The sequence below is a fragment of the Mytilus californianus genome, unplaced genomic scaffold (assembly GCF_021869535.1).
Source record: "Mytilus californianus isolate M0D057914Y unplaced genomic scaffold, xbMytCali1.0.p SCAF_44, whole genome shotgun sequence".
NCBI classification, from domain to species: domain Eukaryota; kingdom Metazoa; phylum Mollusca; class Bivalvia; order Mytilida; family Mytilidae; genus Mytilus; species Mytilus californianus.
The window spans coordinates 214,268-236,808 of NW_026262695.1; the positions used below are offsets into that span (position 1 = coordinate 214,268).

The 22,541-nt window shown below is 31.6% G+C and overlaps 1 long non-coding RNA gene across 1 annotated transcript; it reads left to right on the forward strand.

The window, feature by feature from the left end:
• The first annotated feature begins 262 nt into the window (after nt 1-262).
• LOC127699904 (uncharacterized) lies at nt 263-18,997 on the forward strand. The gene is made up of 9 exons (XR_007981286.1): nt 263-476; nt 12,104-12,159; nt 13,192-13,248; nt 13,788-13,844; nt 14,374-14,430; nt 14,971-15,027; nt 15,777-15,830; nt 17,302-17,376; nt 18,102-18,997. It is a non-coding gene; the product is annotated as an uncharacterized LOC127699904 (long non-coding RNA).
• Nucleotides 18,998-22,541: the final 3,544 nt, after the last annotated feature.

Consider the following 22,541-nt stretch of genomic DNA (forward strand, 5'->3'; position numbering starts at 1 on the left):
TTCAGAATTGATATTTGTGGTTGTTTTGTAAATCACCTCATCCGTTGATATTATATTGATTTATATTTGAGTATTAGCTGAAAAATGGGCTAGGCTATTAATTTCGCCGTGAATTTTAAAAAATATTCCACTGTTTTTATACGTGTAATAACAGCCTCATAAATTGTAAATTACGACCAATATTTGCACATTCTCTGGGATATATTAAACTATTGATTATTGAAACCCCCCCTTTTTTTATTATTAATATTGTATTTATCAGTCAGGGGCATTACTTAAACAAGTAACAATTTTTATGACGTATTCGCGTTATTTTTGTCAAATCTGTATTTTACTAAAAGATCAAGCTCTTTCTTATTCCCATTCGAATTTACCGCGGTTTTTTTACCAGTTCCTAGTCTCGCGTGATTCATTCGTCATTTCCCGCGTTTTTAAGATCACTAGGATTCATCAAGACAAAAGCAAATCGAAAAAATGTGAGTTTTTGTTGTTGTTAAAATGCGTTTTCGTCCATTTTTTGACAGAAATTCTCTTATTTTATGCAATTTTATTGATGTTGTTTATATTTTTCCAGGTTTTATTAACATTTCATATGTCTATTTCTGTAATTTATACGTCGACGCACGCAGGAGCAGTGTCGACGCTTTTACTTGGAAAGCAGGTGGGGTCTTGAAAAAATAACTAGAATAAGTAATTTTTTTTTACCTTGTAAAAAGATAAATATTAGGGAGACAACTCTTGATGCCTTGTACGCAATTTGATTTAAACACATAAAACGAACTTTGTAAAATGAAACTGAAAATGAAGCGATGTAAATACTTGTTATTGTTTTGATTTGGACACGTGTAGCACTCTGCGACCCGAGATATTGCTATACCCTGATTAAAATTGTATGTGGTTTTGTTGTTAAACTGATTTAAAATAATTACCAGTTGACAAAAAAAAGCTTTGTTTTAGTATAACTAATTAAATGATTATATAGATTGGTGGGATTGGTCAAAATCATGTACATGTTGGATGTAAATATTTTGCTTCAGACTGTCAGATAGAAGCATTTTTATGTATAGTAATAAACAAAATTATAATAATACTGATTATTTGAAATACTCATAACTAGGAATTTATAGGACTATAATTATTGACACAATGGATTTATGTCTGTGCAGTGTAAAGATGGGAAGAACGGGCTGTCGGAACCCCTGGCCTTGGTTTTACGATCAAGTTATTTGAATGGGGACATATTTTAAACCCCCCTCTCTCCCTGCGGTTTCTCCTGGGTTGGACCCCAGTGGTGGATCCAGGGGTGCCCCCCTTCCACCCCCTTTATGGACAAGCAATTCATTTGGACCCCCCTTTACCCTGGGTTGGGAATCCCCCTTTTGAAAATGGCTGGATCTGCCCCTGAATCAGCTCCTTGTCCAGAAACACAATTTGGCAATTAGTCCTGGAAGTAACAATACACGAAGTTATTTCTTATTGTTAGTTCTGCAAGTACTGTAGCTAGTTCTTAAAAAAATAGCCTTCTTTGCAAGAGGTGGCTGAATTTTCATGTTTTGAAATATAAAAATGACCTGTTTGAGTTATAAAAAAAAAAAAATGCTGTGCAAATTTTTATTCCCCACCTACATGTACAAAAATATACAATAGTAGAGGGGCATTATGTTTTCTGGTCTGTGCATCCGTTCGTCCGTCTGTCTGTCATGTGTTGGGTTAAAGTGTTTGGTCAAGGTAGTTTTTGATGAAGTTGAAGTCCAATCAACTTGAAACTTAGTACACATGTTTTCTATGATATGATATTTCTAATTTTAATGCCAAATTAGAGTTTTTGACCCCAATTTCACGGTCCACTGAACATAAAAAAAGATAGTGCGAGTAGGGCATCAGTTACAAAAAAAATAATGCTTTTGTTCAAATTAAGCTACATTTTGTACTAAAGTAAATTAGTTAGGGTTTAAGCACAGTTTTGATTAAGAAATTAACATTCTGTTGTAAAGCTTTTTATCACCAGACTTATGAAGTTTGCTCTCATCATGCTCATAAAGCTGTATTATATTACTGTCCCAGGTTATTATAGGAGAGGTTTGGGTGGCACCGTGCCAACAAATAGTTGACCTCCCAGTAATGCAGTATTCATTTGAAGTGAATATTCCATGTCAGCTTATAACTACGTGGTCCTTGGTTTGCTGTAGTTCATATTTGGTTTTATTTAACTGTTCTTTATCAAGCACACAAATTTTATCCTAAGGAAAAACCATTTTTATATTAGCTTTTGGTTGATGGTAGCATGTACAATGTAGTTTGCATCAATGAGGGTCGCAAAAGGGTGTGCGTGTGATGACATCATCATGTGCATGGAAGAAATTGAAATATTATTGTCATTTCATGATGAACTAAAAATAAAATTTACTTGCACGTTGCTTTATTTTTTTAACAATTTCACAAAACATGGTACATAATCAGTTTTTTTCACAGAAGTAGTGAAATGAAAATAGCTTAATGCGTTGCATCAAAATAACCATTTACCACCCTTTTCCGTGTTTATGCCCCTGCTGCATGGCGAATGGGCCATTAAGTGTTACTCTTTTTTTCATTTCCGCAATCTTACTTAAGTTTGTTATGAAACTCATACACAATGCTAAAAATCACAACATGCAGACAGGGAGGATATTGGTAGTGACTAATTTACCATTCTAGAGTTATGCCCCTTTATAACTTGGAAAATTGCATTTTTTTTCATTTCTGCACTTTATTTTGGCGCATCCACATTTTATGAAATTTATACACAATGCTTTGAACCAAAACAGTACACTGACAGATTTCTTATATTAACAGTGAGCAATTTGCCGTTTTAGAGTTATGCCCCTTTAACACTTGGAAGGTCCAATTTTTCTCTCGTTTCTGCACTCAAACTCATTTGGCTTATCTAATTTTTTTTGAAAAAAAAAAATTATGCTTAGAACCAAAACACGCAGACCAAGTTTGAATTTGGGCAGAGAGTCTTTTACCGTTTGAGAGTTATGCCCTTTTATAACTTGGATGATTGCAAAGCTTGAGCGGGGGCATTGTGTCCTCGGACACATCCTTACATATTTTAGATTTTTATATCTGGTTTCTGATCATGATGACTTAGGGAACTACCATTTAGGAGCTAGGATGAAGTTTTTAAAAAAAAAAGCAGGACAAGACTTTTGAGTAAAAAAAATGGCAGGACAGGAGTTTCAAGTAAAACAAAAAACGGCAGGATGAGCAACTGTGCAAAAAATCCTGGATAAACTTTTAAAATAAAGGCAGGACCAAATAAAGTGAAAAATAAAAAGGCAGGACCGAGATTACAATTAAAAAAATGGAAGCCTGCTCCAGTACTACCCTATATAAGCAACAAAAGTTTTCCCACAAAAAAGGGGGCGGGGTGCTCCCTCTAAATCTGCCTCTGTATACAGCTAAGGCCAATTCAAATTAATTGATAGATTTTCATACCACCCACCCATCTGAAAGAGGGACGAAAGATACCAGAGGGACAGTCAAACTCATAGATTGAAAACAAACTGACAACGCCATGGCCAAAAATAAAAAGACAAACAGACAAATAATAGTACAGATGACACAACATAGAAAACTAAAGACTAAGCAACACGAACCCCACCAAAAACTGGGGGTGATCTCAGGTGCTCCGGAAGGGTGAGCAGATCCTGCTCCACATGTCGTGTTGCTTATGTTATTACAAATCCGGTAAATAGTCTAATTCGGTAAGTCACATTCGTGAAAAGGGAAGGGTATTGTAGTTACAACATAAGGAACATATCCGATATCATCTGTGGAACGGTTATTCCATAACGGTCAACCAACTTGTGATGGCATCCGTATAATTTACGAAGGGATGATTTCAACTTCACCATTTGGAACTCTTGGTTTAATAGCTTCCTTGTGAGCAGCAATCCTCTATCAAGGAAATCATGATAGGAAACACAAGCCCGGGAATATCGTATCAATTGGGAGATATATACTCTGTATGAAATGTCCCGCCTTCATTTATTTTATTTTATAAATTTTAGGATTTGCAGATTTGCAGATTTGGTTCATTTCTTTTACCGGTTTATATTGTGACGTTTTTCATGTTTATTTGGCTTCATAACATCCTGTTCAAAATTTACAAGGGATAATTTAGAAGTCTCTATGTTTTGCTATGTAGTAAAAATATTTACTGGAAAGGCACAATTTATTATAATGCAGATACCAAGTAAGAAACAGCATCTTTGGTTGATACAAATCATGTTACTGTTCTCAAAACCATGTCAGTCTAATATAGGGAATACAAAGTAAAAAATAAAATCCTCCCACCCACCCGATTTTTTCTGAAATTTGGATGAAAATCTACCAATCAAGTTAGCCTGAAGGCGAAATCATTATGTATAGTAATTTTCACTGTTCAATACGCAATACATGTTGGGCTGCTTAAAGTATCACTACAAACTGCTCAGAGTCTGAAAAGACCAGATTTTGTGCTCGACCAGTAAAGTCGAGCACACATTTTACTCGACTAGTCTCGACATTGTCTCGACAGTACTTAACTGTACTCAACTAGGTCTCGACTTTACTTAATTAGTCTGATTCAGTACTTGCTGAACTTGGTGTCGTCTGAAATGGTCTCGACCAAGGCTCGACCAGTCTTGACCTGTCTCCACTAATCTGGACCTTCAAATTTAGTCTTGACTGGTGTAAATCAGCCTATCTAACTAAATTAAATATAGATCTTTCAAAATTCCAGTTTATTTGGTAGTTTGGTTCATTGCTGTGAAATTAAATAATTTAATTAATAGGTAAAAAAAAATGATTAAATTCAGATATGCATCTTTAATTATTTTTATAACTTTTTCAAATCAACTTGGATTTTCATCAAACTATACAGCTACCTTGGTAATATATTGATCTTACTGAATCACAGGTCGTTATGTAGTTTGGTGTATTGCTGTCAAATTTAAGGATTAAATTAATCTAGGTAAAAAAAGCTAGGATTTGCAGTTCAGACAAAATTCAGATAGTACACTTTAATTTTTTAGCTCATCTGGCCCAAAGGGCCAAGTGAGCTTTTCTCTTCACTTGGCGTCCGTCGTCCGTCGTCCGTAAACTCTTCTCCTCTGAAACCACTGGGCCAAATTTAACCAAACTTGGCCACAATCATCATTAGGGTATATAGTTTGAAAATGTGTCCGATGACCCCGCCAACCAACCAAGATGGCCGCCGTGGCTAAAAATAGAACATAGGGGTAAAATGTAGATTTTGGCTTATATCTCTGAAACCAAAGCATTGAGAGTAAATCTGACAGGATAAAACTGATTATCAGGTCAAGATCTATCTGCCTTAAAATTTTCAGACAAATCTGACAACCTGTTGTTGGGTTGCTGCCCCTGAATTGGTAATTTTAAGGAAATTTTGCAGTTTTTGCAAAAATCTTCTTCTGAAACTACTGAGAAAATTTAACCATACTTGGCCATAATCATTATTAGGGTATCTAGTTTAAAAATGTGTCCGATGACACCGCCTTCCAACCATCATGGGCGACTTGGTTAAAAATAGAACATAGGGATAAAATGCAGTTTTTGGTTTATATCTCTGAAACTAAAGCATTTAGAGCAAATCTGACAGGTGGCAAAAATGTTCATCAGATTGAGATTTATCTGCCCTGAAATTTTCAGACAAATCCGACAACCTGTTGTTGGGTTGCTGCCCCTGAGTTAGTAATTTTACAAAAATTTTGCAGTTTTTTGTTATTATCTTAGATATCATTATAATATCTAATATCTAATACTATTAATTATGATTTTAACCTTATTTTACATGATTTCCAAAGCATCAGTGAATACAGGTGAGCGACACAGGCTCTTGAGAGCCTCTAGTTTTTATAACTTTTTCAAATCAACTTTGATTTTCATCAAACTATACAGCTATCTTAGTAATATATTGATCTTACTGAATCCCAGGTCATTATGTAGTGTGGTGTATTGCTGTCAAATTTAAGGATTAAATTAATCTAGGTCAAAAAAGCTAGAATTTGCAGTTCGGACTATATTCAGATCGTACACTTTAATTCTGTTTATAACTTTGTCAAATCAACTTGGATTTTCATCAAACTATACAGCTAACTTGGAAATATATTGATCTTACTGAATCACAGGTCGTTATGTTGTTTGGTGTATTGCTGTCAAATTTAAGGATTAAATTAATCTAGGTCAAAAAAAGCTAGAATTTGCAGTTCGGACTATATTCAGATAGTACACTTTAAATTTTTTAATAACTTTTTCAAATCAACTTGGATTTTCATCAAACTATACAGCTACCTTGGTAATATATTGATCTTACTGAAGCACAGGTAGTTATGTAGTTTGGTGTATTGCTGTCAAATTTCAGAATTAAATTAATCTTGGTAAAAAAAGCTAGAATTTGCAGTTCGGACAAAATTTAGATAGTACACATTAAATTTTTTAATAGCTTTTTCAAATCAAATTGGATTTTCATCAAACTATACAGCTACCTTGGTAATATATTGATCTTACTGAATCACAGGTTGTTATGTAGTTTGGTGTATTGCTGTTAAATTTCAGAATTAAATTAATCTAGGTCAAAAGAGCTAGAATTTGCAGTTCTGACTATCATGCCTATATTCAGATAGTACACTTTTTATTTTGCTATTTCTTTGTGTATAGTCTAAAAACAGATTTACTAAGTATTGCACAACAGCACATTGTATTGCACAACAGCATGAAATCTTCAATTGAAAATAAATTCAAATCATTTAACCAATTTAAAGTTCTTCCAATACATTTATTCTGTGACGGAAACCTATAATGTGTCAAATATTTAATTAAAATCCAAATTCGGACCTGTATCAAGTTTGAATATTGTGTCCATTTTTATCCTAACTGTTCAGGATTGGACCTCTATGGTTGTATCCAGCTGCACTCGGTGAAGCACATTTTTTTAAAAGTTGAAGCTCTAGTGATTATTAAAATTACTATTCTAAGTTATTTTGTATCAAATGAAATATTTTAAAAGAATATATATTCAAAGATATAATGCAGATTTTACTGATGTGCAGTATTAAACCCAATTTTAAACCCTAAACCTCAGTGTATTGATATATTGATCCCTACTGGTTTGGAGGTACACAATGTAATTGAAAGTTTGCATTTCTATGGTTGGTTGTTTGCTAGCTACCATATTCAATATGTATAAAAAAAGAAGATGTGGTGTGATTACGAATGAGACAACTATTCACAAGAGACCAAATGACACAGAAATTAACAACTATAGGTCACCGTACAGCCTTCAACAATGAGCAAAGCCCATACCGCATAGTCAGCTATAAAAGGCCCCAAAAGGACAAATGTAAAACAATTCAAAGAAGAAAACTTACGGTCTAATTAATCTACAAAAAAATCCCATTTATAGTTATATTTTTCATTTTACATATATATATACATGTATTATAATATCATGAATATCTGGGGTTGTAAAAGGTGTATCTAATAAATAAGGTAGAATTCATGAAAGACCCCCTCCTAAATTATAGATAATTTAACATAAAGCAATATATATCTTGGGGTGTAAATTAGATACACCTTCTCAGGTTGTCACCCTTGTGGTGTATCTAATACAGAGGTTTCCAAATTCCAACAGATTTTACTAGCATAAACAGATTTTGTCAAACATCTGGACATTTTTACCGTGAAGAATAACAATTAATCAAGCTGATATACTACAGGCTTGTACATTGTAGGTCAAAGATTTATCTGATAATTGTAGTATTACATATCAATTTCCTGAAATTATGATTCACTGATTAGAACTTTATCATTTTCAAGTTTTTTACAGTTTATAACCCAAAACAATATTAATTAATAACATATTTTTCTTATATTACAATGTATATTAATTATGAGTTATTTCAAAGATTTTTTAATGATCACAGAGATGACTTAAAGAAGTGATATTTTTACTACATTGTACCCTTTAATATGCTAAGCCAAGACCAGTAGCAGGAAATATTTACCTGATACAATTAGGTTTTATTATATAGGGATGCACTTAAGCATGATTAGAGCAGGGCCCCTATGGCATGCAGTGAGCCCTTATAAAAACAACTGGATCTTTGTATTACAACTATTAATATCAATTCTTCATTGTATTTATAAATTATGTCTATGTTTTTAAAGAAAGATGTATATAAAGTATTAAGGAAATATAGATTCTTTCATTGTTAGCAGTGGATTATCGTGTTTCTCCAATAGAAATAGTTAAATATGGAATTTTAAGTCCGAGCCTCTGCAAGGATTTAAAATTCAATAATTTAACTATCAAGATTGGAGAAACACGATAATCCACTGCTAACAATGTAAGAATCTGTTTCTCTAATGTCCAAAAAATGCTATTATAATTTCAATAGAAAGTAAATTCTCCCAACCATGCCTTTACTATGTCGTCAGATAGTTTAAAAAAAACAAATGCTGAAATGTACACCACTGAGCCAAAAATAGCCGGGTTTGATCATGACTTTGGTAACATGTTTTCCGATTCAATTTTATTCAAACGTGTTTATAGTTGATTCACATTAGAAGAAAACCCTTTTTTGCGGATTTTTGAAAACATTTTGTTTCTTTGAATGACAATTTCTAATGTACTTTCCATATACTAATAAAGTCTTTTTAGGTTATCCCATATTTGTAGCTTTTAAAGTTTAGAGTCTTGTTAAGATAATGTGTGATAACAATAATATTTTCGTCCGTCTGTCTGTCCCGTGTCAGGTTAAATTTTTTGGTCAAGGTAGTTTTTGATGAAGTTGAGGTCCAATCAACTTGAAACTTAGTATACATGTTCCCTATGATATGATATTTCTAATTTTAATGCCAAATTAGAGTTTTGAACCCCATTTCACAGTCCACTGAACAATATGATAGTGCAAGTGGGCATCGGTGTACTATGGACACATTCTTGTTTCATCATGCTTGAAGATATTGACTTCATATTTGGCATTTAGTTTAACCATGACAAGTTACAGATCAAGTTTAAATTTTGTTCCCGTCGAATGATTCTTTGCCGTTATGGTCCTTGGACTTTTTGGTTTATACGTTAACCATGACAAGTTACAGATTTTTCATCACACTTAAAGATATTATATTGATATTTGGTTTTATAGGTTACCGATGTCTGACAAGTTTCAGATCAAGTTTAAATTTTGTTCTGGTTTGATGATATTTTGCAGATTTATGATCCCTAGACCTTGAAAAATCACACAAGTAATCAATTTTCTCCTTTTTAGCTCACCGGGGCCGGAAGGACCTCATGTGAGCTTATGCCATCACTTGGCGTCTGTCGTCGTCGTCTCTCGTCGTAAACTATTTCAAAAATCTTCTCCTCTGAAACTACTGGGCCAAATACCTTCAAACGAAATGTTCCTTAGGGTATATAGTTTATAAATTGTATCTGAAGTTTTGATCCATCGACAAATATGGCCGCCATGGCTAAAAATAGAACATAGGGGTCAAATACAGTTTTTGGCTTATATCTCAAAAACTAAAGCTTTTAGAGCAAATCTGATGTGGGGTAAAATTGTCCAATTGGTCAAGATCTATCAGCTCTGATATTTTCAGATGAATCGAACAACCAATTGTTGGGTTGCTGCCACCGAATTGGTAGTTTTAACAAAATTTTGCCGTTTTTTGTTATTATTTTGAATATTATAGATATACATATAAACTGTAAGCAGCAATAATGTTCAGCAAAGTAAGATCTACAAAAAATTAATATGACCATAATTGTCAATTGACCCCTTAAGGAGTTATTGCCCTTTAAAGACAATTTTACACAATTTGTTCATCAAGTTTGCTAACATTTAAAAATATTCTCCTCTGAAACTACTGGGCCAAATTCCTTCAAACTTTAACTAAATGTTCCTTAGGGTATCTTGTTTATAAATTATATCCGAAGTTTGTATCCATCGACAAACGTGGCCGCCATGGCTAAAAATAGAACATAAGGGTCAAATGCAGTTTTTGGCTTATATCTCAAAAACTAAATTTTTTAGAGCAAATGTGACAAGGGGTAAAATTGTTTAATTGGTCAAGATCTATCGGCCCTGAAATTATCAGACGAATCGAACAACCCATTGTTGGGTTGCTGCCACTTAATTGGTAGTTTTAACAAAATTTTGCAGTTTTTTGTTATTATTTTGAATATTATTATAGATATATATAAACTGTAAGCAGCAATAATGTTCAGCAAAGTAAGATCTACAAAAAAGTTAATATGACCAAAATTGTCAATTGAACCCTTAAGGAGTTATTGCCCTTTAAAGACAATTTTACACAATTTGTTCATCAAGTTTGCAAACATTTAAAAATCATCTCCTCTGAAATGCAGGTGAGCGATTCAGGCTCTTGAGAGCCTCTTGTTTATACGCCCGTTTACGGGACGTAATATGGTATACCGTTGTCTCTCTGTCCGTCCGTCGTCAGCATGTCGGACATTAACTCAAAAACGCTTTAACCAATTTGCATAAAACTTGACGTGAGCTCCCTTTCGCTTTTTATAAATTTTAGATTTTAAGTTTCCGAGTTATGGGGTTTTATTCATTAAAAAAAGTGGGATTTTCCAGTTTTCGGACAATAACTCAAGAATGCTTTCACCAACTTGCACGAAATTGTGGTGAATTGTTTATATCTATTGACATGAGCTCCCTTTGGATTTTTATATATTTTAGATTTTACGTTTCCGAGTTACAGGGTTTTATTCATAAAAAAAGGGGGATTTTCCAGTTTTCCGACAAACATCAAAAATGCTTTCAGCAGTTCTTATGAAACTTTGGTGAATTGTTTATATCTTAATCTATTGATGTAAGCTCTGTTTAGAATTTTATAAATTTTTCATTTATCTTTTCTGAGTTATGGGGTTTTATTGATTAAAAAAGGGGGGATTTTCCAGTTTTCGGACAATAACTTCAGCAGTTCTTATGAAACTTTGGTGAATTTTTTATATCTATTGATGTGAGCTCCGTTTAGAATTTTATAAATTTTTCATTTATCATTTCTGAGTTATGGGGTTTTATTCATTAAAAAAGGGGGGATTTTCCATTTTACGGACAATAACTCAGAAATGCTGTCGGCAATTCTCATGAAACTTTGGTGAATTGTTTATATCTATTGCTGTAAGCTCCCTTTACATTTTCATAAATTTCTAATATGACATTGAGAATTAATTAAACTTTAGTTGTTTATAGTCTGACAACAGATTTACTAAGTATTGCGCAACAGCACAGTGTATTGCACAACAACAAGAAATCTTTAATTGGATATAAATTCAATTCATATAACCAATTTCAAGTTCTTTGACTACATTTTTTCAGAAACCTATAATATGTCAAATATTTAATTACAATCCAAATTCAGACCTGTATCAAGCTTGAGTATTGTGTCCATTTTTGCCCCAACTGTTCATGGTTGGAACTCTGCGGGCGTATCCAGCTGCGCTCAACGAAGCAGTTAAATATTTGTCATGATTGACTATATTGATTTGATATTTAATATATATATTTTTAACATGACAAGTAAGTTGAAGTAACAGATCAAGTTCAAATTTTGTTTTCAGGAACAATCAATTTTAACTGGTAGGAGACTATGTATAATTGCCATGCAATACTATCATAATGCTGGATACTATTCATGCTGGTCTGTGTCCACACTTTTTTAACTGAATTCAAGAAAATGTTCACTTGTTTAAGTCATTTAATGTTTACTGGTTTATATCTCAAATTGATCACTTATTTGAGTGATTTTAAAAATTCTGTCACTTATCTTTAAAACATTCGAAATTTTTCATTAGGTGTTCCTGAATTGACTGTGAAACCCTAAACACATACTTGTTTTGTTACATACTTTTTTTTCAATAACTTGTTTAATTTCAAGACCTATAAACCTATAATCAGATCGTGATGATACAAAGTGTTTCAACAAGCTTTGTCTTTTAATATTCATATTGTACTGGAATAATAAGGTAACTTTTACAATGTAATGTTTATCAAGTTTATTGTTTTTTCTCTTTTTTATGTTTTAGACAAATTTGAAGACCAACTTAGAATGCAATTTATGTGAAAGAAATGGAGGATAAAGGTATGCCTTAAATTTTAAACCAAATAATATCAACATTAAAATTGGTGGCTTGCAGTTTGTACCCTAGACTGCATAATAATAAAGGGGCATTCTGTTGACAAGGTATTAATTTTGACATTAAACTGAAGCTTAGAATTTAAGTTAATTTTCATGATTATGATGTCAACTTCAAAATTGTATATCAGATTGCACTTTTGACAGATTTAACAGTCCCCTGGACAAATTTATATTGTACATGTGTTGTATGAAGACATTTTGTATTAAAGACACATACTTAAAATCCTAAGAGCTAAATTAAGACATTTTGTTTGATGAGAACTCAGTGGCTGAGTATTCACAGCTATTGTATCTCAAGCCTGTCATCACTAAGGTTTTGAGTTAAAACCCTTGCATGTGGCAGTTGTGGTTTGAATTTAATCATAATTCTCAAGAATTGTTTGTCTTTTTTTCTGATCGGTGATTCCCTCAGGGCATAACAGATTCACTAGGTCTCATACTTGATAGCCAAAAATGCTTAAAGTGGTGTTATCGCCAATCGTTAATTAATAAGTTAATAAATTGTGAATGGGTATTTCATTGTAGGTAATTCTGGTCTATGTTCAGATGTAGAAGGGAAAATTTCTTGTGATCCTATACATACCTTAGAAGCCCAATGTTCTTATAATGAAAGAATGGCTATTATCTATGATCCCTTGCATACCCAAGATTACAAGGCATTTGTAGATTATGTGGAAAAGAATTGAAAAATGTTCAGACCTACCCTAAACATTTATTTAAGGAAGATATTCTAAAGTCTAAAAGTATTTGTGTTGATGAAGTCGTCTCCCAAAAAATACCTGTTTAGGTAATTAAAGTATAAAACTTGTTGAGGTAACCACTGGCTGATTAAAATGTTGACTTCATCCTGTTCATAGTTAACATCAAATAATTAACAAGTATTTAACAATATTTGTACGGTGAAGGAAAATAAAGAATTTATCAAATGACTACATTTTGAAGGAAAGTGGAGTAATTGCATATATTTAATTTTAGACCACATGACAATGATGACAAAGAAGATGAAGAGCAGCATCCTTTAAATGAATCAGGGTAAGTCGTGATACTTAAATGCAATTAATAAATATCTGGTATTGGGGAAATGATTTAAACCTTTTAAGAAAGAAGCACATTTAAAAATTACCTGTTTAGGTAATTAGAAAAATATATAACTTGTTTAGGTAACCCTTGGCTGATGAAAAATGTTGACTTGATCATGTGTTGATTAGGTCCTCGTAGTAAATTTTATTATGAGAGTTTCAGTCAAATCGGTGAACATACATTTGACAGCTAGTGCCCCAGTTTAAACATATTTTATTTGTTTAATATACAAAAGGGATGCGACCCAAGTTAAAACAAACTTATGAAGTCGTCTCCCAAAAAATACCTGTTTAGGTAATTAAAAAAAATATAACTTGTGTAGGTAATCACTGGCTGATTAAAATGTTGACTTCATCCTGCTCATAGTTAACATCAAATAATTTACAAGTACTTAACAATATTTGTACAGTGAAGGAAAATAAAGAATTTAATATTTATTAAATGACTACATTTTGAAGGAAAGTGGAGTAATTGCATATATTTAATTTTAGACCACATGACAATGATGACAAAGAAGATGAAGAGCAGCATCCTTTAAATGAATCAGGGTAAGTCATGATACTTTAATGCAATTGATAAATATCTGGTATTGGGAAATGATTTAAACCTTTTAAGAAAGAAGCACATTTAAAAATTACCTGTTTAGGTAATTAGAAAAACATATAACTTGTTTAGGTAACCCTTGGCTGATTAAAATGTTGACTTGATCATGTGTTGATCGAGATCCTCGTAGTAAATTTTATTATGAGAGTTTCAGTCAAATCGGTGAACATACATTTGACAACTAGTGCACCAGTTTAAACATATTTTATTTGTTTAATATACAAAAGGGATGCGACCCAAGTTAAGACAAACTTATGAAGTCGTCTCCCAAAAAATACCTGTTTAGGTAATTAAAGTATAAAACTTGTTTAGGTAACCACTGGCTGATTAAAATGTTGACTTCATCCTGTTCATAGTTAACATCAAATAATTAACAAGTACTTAACAATATTTTTACGGTGAAGGAAAATAAAGAATTTATTAAATGACTACATTTTGAAGGAAAGTGGAGTAATTGCATATATTTAATTTTAGACCACATGACAATGATGACAAAGAAGATGAAGAGCAGCATCCTTTAAATGAATCAGGGTAAGTCGTGATACTTAAATGCAATTAATAAATATCTGGTATTGGGGAAATGATTTAAACCTTTTAAGAAAGAAGCACATTTAAAAATTACTTGTTTAGGTAATTAGAAAAATATATAACTTGTTTAGGTAACCCTTGGCTGATTAAAATGTTGACTTGATCATGTGTTGATCGAGGTCCTCGTAGTAAATTTTATTATGAGAGTTTCAGTCAAATCGGTGAACATACATTTGACAGCTAGTGCCCCAGTTTAAACATATTTTATTTGTTTAATATACAAAAGGGATGCGTCCCAAGTTAAAACAAACTTATGAAGTCGTCTCCCAAAAAATACCTGTTTAGGTAATTAAAATAAAATATAACTTGTTTGGGTAACCACTGGCTGATAAAAATATTGACTTCATCATGCCCATAGTTAACATCAAATAATTAACAAGTACTTAACAATATTTGTACGGTGAAGGAAAATAAAGAATTTAATATTTATTAAATGACTACATTTTGAAGGAAAGTGGAGTAATTGCATATATTTAATTTTAGACCACATGACACTGATGACAAAGAAGATGAAGAGCAGCATCCTTTAAATGAATCGGGGTAAGTCGTGATACTTAAATGCAATTAACAAATATCTGGTATTGGGGAAATGATTTAAACCTTTTAAGAAAGAAGCACATTGATGTGTAGATTGATTAAAGGTTGTCTTCAAAACAATGGTTACTTTATTTATGTTTTAGAAGAATGTAAAGACTCTTCTTTTTTAAAATTTATCACTGTTGCTGTAACCTTTGTTTCAATTGAAATTTAATATTATTCTCTTGAGAGTAACTTTTCTTAAAAATTACCTGTTTAGGTAATTTAAAAAATATATAACTTGTTTAGGTAACCACTGGCTGATTAAATGCAATTAATCAAATCAATATCAATTAATCAGTATCTGGTATTGAAAGATGAAAGATCAATCTTTAAATAAATCTGATTGACAAGAAGAAGAGCATTTCTTAAAAAGTAACTTTTAAAATTACCTATATAAGTTATGTTAAAAATGGGCTTAGAATGTAACTTATATCAGTTATTATTCTTATTATCCTTTGTTTGTATCTTACAATTTACACATAAAAGTTGATATTGTTCATTTAATAAAAGTTGAAACGGCATACATATATATTAAATGTGGAACCCAGATTGAACTGAGATTTAACATAACAGCTTGCAGCAGAAAACTGATACCAGTATATGTTCAATGCTTCTGTTATCTGTTCACCTTTATTTATATAGTAGAAATGTTGCTGGCAGGATAAAATGCTTTTAGTACAATACTACATGTTAATACTTATTTTTTGAAGACCAGAATGTCAAAAGAAACTATTTGAAGATGAGGACATGGTTATAGATGATAGGTTTGTAAATCAATAAAACAGTAATGACCATTTTTGTCGAGCCTTCGACTTTTGTCGAAAAAGCGAGACATAGCGATCCTACATTCCGTCGGCGTCGTCGTCGTCGGCGGTGTCCACAAATATTCACTCTGTGGTTAAAGTTTTTGAAATTTTAATAACTTTCTTAAACTATCCTGGATTTCTACCAAACTTGGAAAGAAGCTTGTTTATGATCATAAAATAGTATCCAGAAGTAAATTTTGTAAAAAAAAATTCCATTTTTTTCGTATTTTACTTATAAATGGACTTAGTTTTTCTGCCAGGAAACATAACTTTCACTCTGTGGTTAAAGTTTTTGAAATTTTAATAACTTTCTTAAACTATCCTGGATTTCTACCAAACTTGGAAAGAAGCTTGTTTATGATCATAAGATAGTATCCAGAAGTAAATTTTGTACAAAAAAAATCTGTTTTTTTTCGTATTTTACTTATAAATGAACTTAGTTTTTCTGCTAGTTAACAATACATTCACTCCGTGGTTAAAGTTTTTAAAATTTTAACAACTTTCTTAAACTATCCTGGATTTGTACCAAACTTGGACAGAAGCTTGTTTATGATTAAAAGCTAGTATCTAGAAGGAAATTTTGTTAAAATTTTGTTCCATTTTTTCTGTATTTTACTTATAAATGGATTTAAATTTTCTGCCAGTTAACATTACATACAGTCTGCAGTTTTAAGTTTTTAAAACATTTATTAGATTCATAAACTATCCTGGATTTTTACCAAACTTGGACAGAAGCTACTTACAATCAAAAGATAGTATAGAGAGGAACATTTTTATTATTTTTTTTCCTCATTTTTGCTGAGCCTGCGATTAACAGCAAAAGTAGGCGAGACACTGGGTTCCGCGGTACCCTCACAATTTTTTTTAATATAGCGGTTGTCTTTGTTATCTTAATCCAAATTTTCATATATTATTTTTCCTTAAATCAGGCTGTTTATTTTCTTGCTTGAATTGATTTTTAGCTCTTGCCATTACTTGGCGTTTTTGTCATGGTCCGTCATCTGGTGTAAACTATTTCAAAGATCTTCTCTTCTGAAACAACTGAACCTATTCAAACCAAACTTAAGCTGAAGGATCTAGAGGGTATCTTTAATAAAGTTTGTTTTATTTTCTGTTAAGTCTAAACTATGGCCACCATGGCAAAGATGTAAAATGCAGTTTTAGGCTTATATCTCAAAAGCTGCTAAAAATAAAGACCATGGCATGTATGGCTAAAATAGAACATAGATGAAAATATGACAGACACATGTACAAAGAACACTTAAATGGCATTTGTAAGTATATTTATATGCATTGAAAAGCAAAAATAATCATTGATGAAAGATTTAAGCAAAAACCTTCAGGCGAGAGATTCAGCATGTTCAGGCTCTTGAGAGCATTTTGTTTTTATAAAGTTTACAAAATTATTGAGTTTATTTTTTTTTTTTAGTTTTCATGGCAGTTATGGTTATAATAGTGAAGATGAGATGAGTCCACTTTACCCTCTGGATAGTTCCTTGTTGAGGTAAAATAATAGAATTATTTTATTGATCATATGTTAATAAATTTTCTGTTCACTTGAGAATGTTGTGCAAACATAGTTGACATTGAATTATCAACCTATTATATATATTTATTTTATTGTTGTTTCACTGTTTTCAATATTGCAATTGTTCGAATTTAACTGTTCCTGTTTATTACAGGCTTCAGCATAAGGAAAAGAGCTTTAATATCAAGAATGTGTTTTTGAACGTTTTATTTACCAAATGAAGAATGTCTTGCATTGTCTTAAGAGTTAACATTTCATTCTTTCTAGCTGTCATACATTTTCCAATTTAAATTGATACAATATTTGTCAGAGTTACCAGGCATTTAAATTTTGCTACACCTGATGTGTGTTTTGTCTATACAAGACTCATCAGTGATGCTCAAATCAAAATAATTGTAAGGCTAAATAAAAGCATTGAGGACCAAAAATTCAATAAGTTGTGCCAAAAACGGCTAAGGTAACCTGTGCCTTGAGGTAGAAAATCTTTAGTATTTATAATAATTCTATGTTTTTCATACAGTAAATTTATAAAAAAAAAAAAAAAAAACATCATTGATATTTCATGCCAACACCAAAGTGTTGACTACTGGGCTGGTGATACCCTCAGAGCTGAAAACATTTCAAGCAACCCCATGTAATAAATTTGGCATTTCTATATTTTATAAAACATGTTAATATTAGGTTATTTTATTGTTGAATAGTGAATCATCGTTTCTAACAGCTTTGGCCTCTGAGTTGATGGAGGTCCCAGACAAGGTAGTTGGTTTTTCTGCTCATGTTTTTTTGCTATAGATGGTAGATTTAACATGTGCATGGTATATTTTTCAGAAATAACAACAGCAAATTTGTTTTTCCTTTTTTTCTAATTCCTTTTCTTATAAATGCATGCAATGCATGAAGATAATCAAACACCATAGTTTCCCTACCTCACCGAGGTTGACAGCAGGTCTAGTAACCGATAGCTAAGCATGGTTTAATCTTAATTTAAACACCACTAGAAAATCATAAAAAGGCACACCTCATCAGAATGTGGAGATTTGCCTGCTTCATATTTACAGTTTATTGTATTGTTGTTTCACTTGAATTACTAAAACCTGTACATTACTGTCAAATCTTTAAGTGAAAAGCGAGCAAGTGCGGGAAGGTCTTCATCAATGGACTAAAATTCTTAATGTGTCAGTTTTAAGATGAGTATTGAATGAATTCGAAGGAGTTGACCAAACATGATTTTACCACTACCAATGTTTTAAATAGACAATTTTTATAGGAACTGATTCTTTCATGAAGTACTCACGACTCCTTTTGTCGAGATGAGTGAAATATAGGCATTAGATGGCATTAAATGAATAGCTATTAAAAAATTATTTAACAATTACCATAATTAGGTAAACATGTGCATAAATAACAATACCATGGAATTCCTATCAAATTAATCAAAAATTCTTGAGTCTGATTAATGATTGAAAAATCATTACTATCAAGTGAAACATGAACAGGATGACCAATATTTACCAATTACTGAAAATTTATTAGTTGAAGACGTTTATCATGTTTAGGAAAAAGACTTCTAATTAATTATAGAAATGAGTTCATTGTTTTTCAGGATAGTATAGAAGTGGTGAAAAATACTCATGCATTTAAGATAGGTATGTATATTTTTCGATTCGAGCGTCACTGATGAGTCTTTAATAGACGAAACCCGCGTCTGGCGTAATATAAATTATAAGCCTGGTATCTTTTATATGTATTTGTAGCAGGATTTGATTAGTATTATACCCTATATATTTCAAGTCTGAAATGTGAAAGTTTCAGTGGAATCTAATTTGCAAGAAAAGGGTAGTCTTACAGACAATGTATAAAGGACATAATAAATGTTCGAACTAGAAAGGTATAAAAAAACTGGTGCAAAGCTGAAAAAGCATCTTTATTCTTGGGCTACCAATTGTTTTTTGTGCCTTGCCCTTTACAGTAATAGATAACTGCAATTTGATCTTTTCAGGTGATTTTTTACTAGTTGAATTCGACCTGGTGAAAAGCAGCAAGAAAAGAAAATACATAGCAGAGGCAAGTATTTTTGAGGATTTGTCCACTTCTACTAAAGAGTTCATATTTTTACGATGCGGTGTTCTGCATGATAAAATGTTATCTTCTTAGAAAAGATGTTTTCCTGTACTCATGTGTTAATAGAAATTAAAACTGAATTTTCTGAATATATGCTACTCTCAGAAGTCAGTTCACTTAATAAATATGTTGATAATTCAAGAAAACAGATGCTGGTCAATGCTTAATCGTACAGTAAACATGGTTAACATGGTAAAGGCTTAACAATTGCAAGAAATATTTTCAATTTATATATAATGAGTTCTACTCGTGCTACTTGTGACTGCTATGTCAATATGCACGTGCAATTAATACTACATGTACTTTATATTTTATTCTTATTATTTTAGATTTTAGAATTGGCAAAAGGGGAAGATGATGAACCCCTCTACAAAGTAAAATGCTTGAAGAGAGTAGAGGAAAATCTCTTTAATTGGCCAGAAATACCTGACATATGTAATATAGCAGAAACTAAGATTTTGAAGCAAATGGACCCTCCAGAAAAGGTACAAAAAAGGAGGTCCATAAAAATGTTTTTCCCAAACCTCAATGAAGAAACATGTTGACTTTATCAGTTTATTTTAGTCTTTTGTACCTTTTTAGTTATATAGCTTTTTTGTCAATGTTCATGATGTGTAAGCAGGGTCGAATTTAAGCTTTTTATCAACATTTTTTTACTGGTCAGCCAGACCCACAGCTGACAAAATCTAGTCCGACAAAATTTTTTTTTGTCCTGTCCCAGTGTTAATTGTTTACCCCTGTGTTTAGGTGATGTTGTTCAAAGAAAAGTTTTATCCCAGGGTATTTTAATTTGCTGTATGAATGTAAAGTAGGTTTTATTTCATTTGCAATGATTTGGGATGTAAGATAGTTAAGTGGGAGTGTTATTTCTCATTTTTAGAGAGAGAAAGTTGAAATATGTTGCTATACAATCTCAGGGTCTTTATCATGTTTATATGCTGTATGAATATGAAGAAGATTTTTATGTAATAATATATTTTATTATCCATTTTACAGTTATAAGTTCAAGTATTTTGTACTTAAGCAGAGGGTAGGTTAGTTTTTTTGACAGTTCAATTGTGAAAATATTTTCTATAAATGATGTTGAAATTAAATAACTTTGTTTTGATCATGTTGTTTCAAACAAGATATACAATTCATTAAATCCACCAATGTCATGCAGCCCATGATTTTCTTAATCATTAAATCCACCAATGTCATGCAGCCCATGATTTTCTTAAAATTGTATATAACTCTGTTGAGTTACTTTTCTGGTAAATGGTTTTGTCTGTCCTATCATGTAACAGGTTAGAAAATTTTAGCCAACAATACAGTCCATTGAAATTATTTTAATCTTGCTTATACCATGTATACAGTCTTGTTTTATTTTAATGGTGCAATGACTGTAATGTGTTAGATGTTTTGTAAACTTTTAAAGTTATATAGTTATATTTTGTTAATGAATAAGTGATGCTGTTTATAGAAGTTGTTAATGGATAAGTGAAGATGTTTATAGAAAAGTTTAATCTCAACCTCTTTTTACTTGCTGTATGAATGTAAAGTAGGTTTTGTGTCATTTGTTATGATGTTGATATTTCACATTAGCAGGTTTCTTTTTATAACAAGTTTTGAAAATGTTACTTATACAATCTCCATGAAATCTAGGCTTTTATTTCAATGTTATTTTTTTATTGTAGTTATATGTATGACCATGATGAAGGTGCAAGTTATATAGAAAATGTTGTGTCTTCTATATACTTTTAAGATGTATACACTGTTATTTTTTACTAGACATGCTAGCTGACTGAAGTTGTTAAAGAGAAAAGTTTAATCTCAGGGTCTGTTTTATTGGTTGTGTTAATGTAAAGTAGTGATTTATGTCATTTGTTATGATTTTGGCCCCTAGTTCACTGTTCTATGAGCATTGAACAAGTTTTGAATGTGTTGCTTATACAATCTGCATGATATCCATGTTTTTAGTACGATTTTACATATTTTTGTTGTAGTTTATATGTATGACCATTATGATATGCAAGTTTTACAGAATATGTTTCTTCTTTTTATACTTTTTAGATATATAGCTATTATGTTTGACTAGATAAGTGATTTTGTGTATAGAAAAGGTTTTATGTCATTTGTTGTGGATGCAGAAAAGGGTGTGCATGGTTTCTTGCTACAATCTCAGTTTTTTAACACATCTTAATATTTTGAGGATCCTTTGATTTGCTGTATAAATCTAAAGTAGTGTTTTATGTCATTCGTTATGATTTTGGATATAGGCAATGGTAGGATACTTAAGGGAGAGCTTTGTTTCTCGTTTTGTGAAAGTTAAAATATGTTGTAATACATCTCAGGCTCTTTTAAAAAACTGTTGAAATGTGAGTAGTGTTTTCTGTTATAAGATTTGTTTTTCCTTTTAACAGTTTCAGGTCAGGATTTTTTGTTATTGAGCAAAATCTCTGATTTGATTTCAAACAATTTTCAATTCTCTCTCATTTTTAAAAACTATGAATAAGAACTTTAATTTTTTATAAGTGTTTATTATGTCAAGATTTATCAGCCCTGAATTTTTAAGACAAATTGAACAACCCATTATTAGGTTGCTGCCACTAATTTGGTAATTTGGTAATTTTTCAGTTTCTGGTATATATCTTGAATATTATTATAGATAGAGATAAACTGTTAGGGCAAAAATGTTAAGCAAAGTAAGATCTACAAATAACGTAAATGACCAAAATTGTCAATAGACCCCTTAAAGAGTTATTGCCCTTTAAAGACAATTTTCAAAATTTTATCCTCATGTTTGCTGCCCACTTAAAAAAAAATCTTCTGAAACTACCAAACCAAAATCAATCAAACTTAAGCTAAATAATTCTAAAGGGTAACTAGTATAACGTTTGTGTTTTATTTTCTGTTTCCTCAGGAAACATGGCCCCATGGCTAAGAATATAACATAGCATTTCATTATTGATGAAAGATTTAAGCAAAAAATTACAGGTGAGCGATTCAGGCTCTTGAGAGCCTCTTGTTCTTTTATAGAA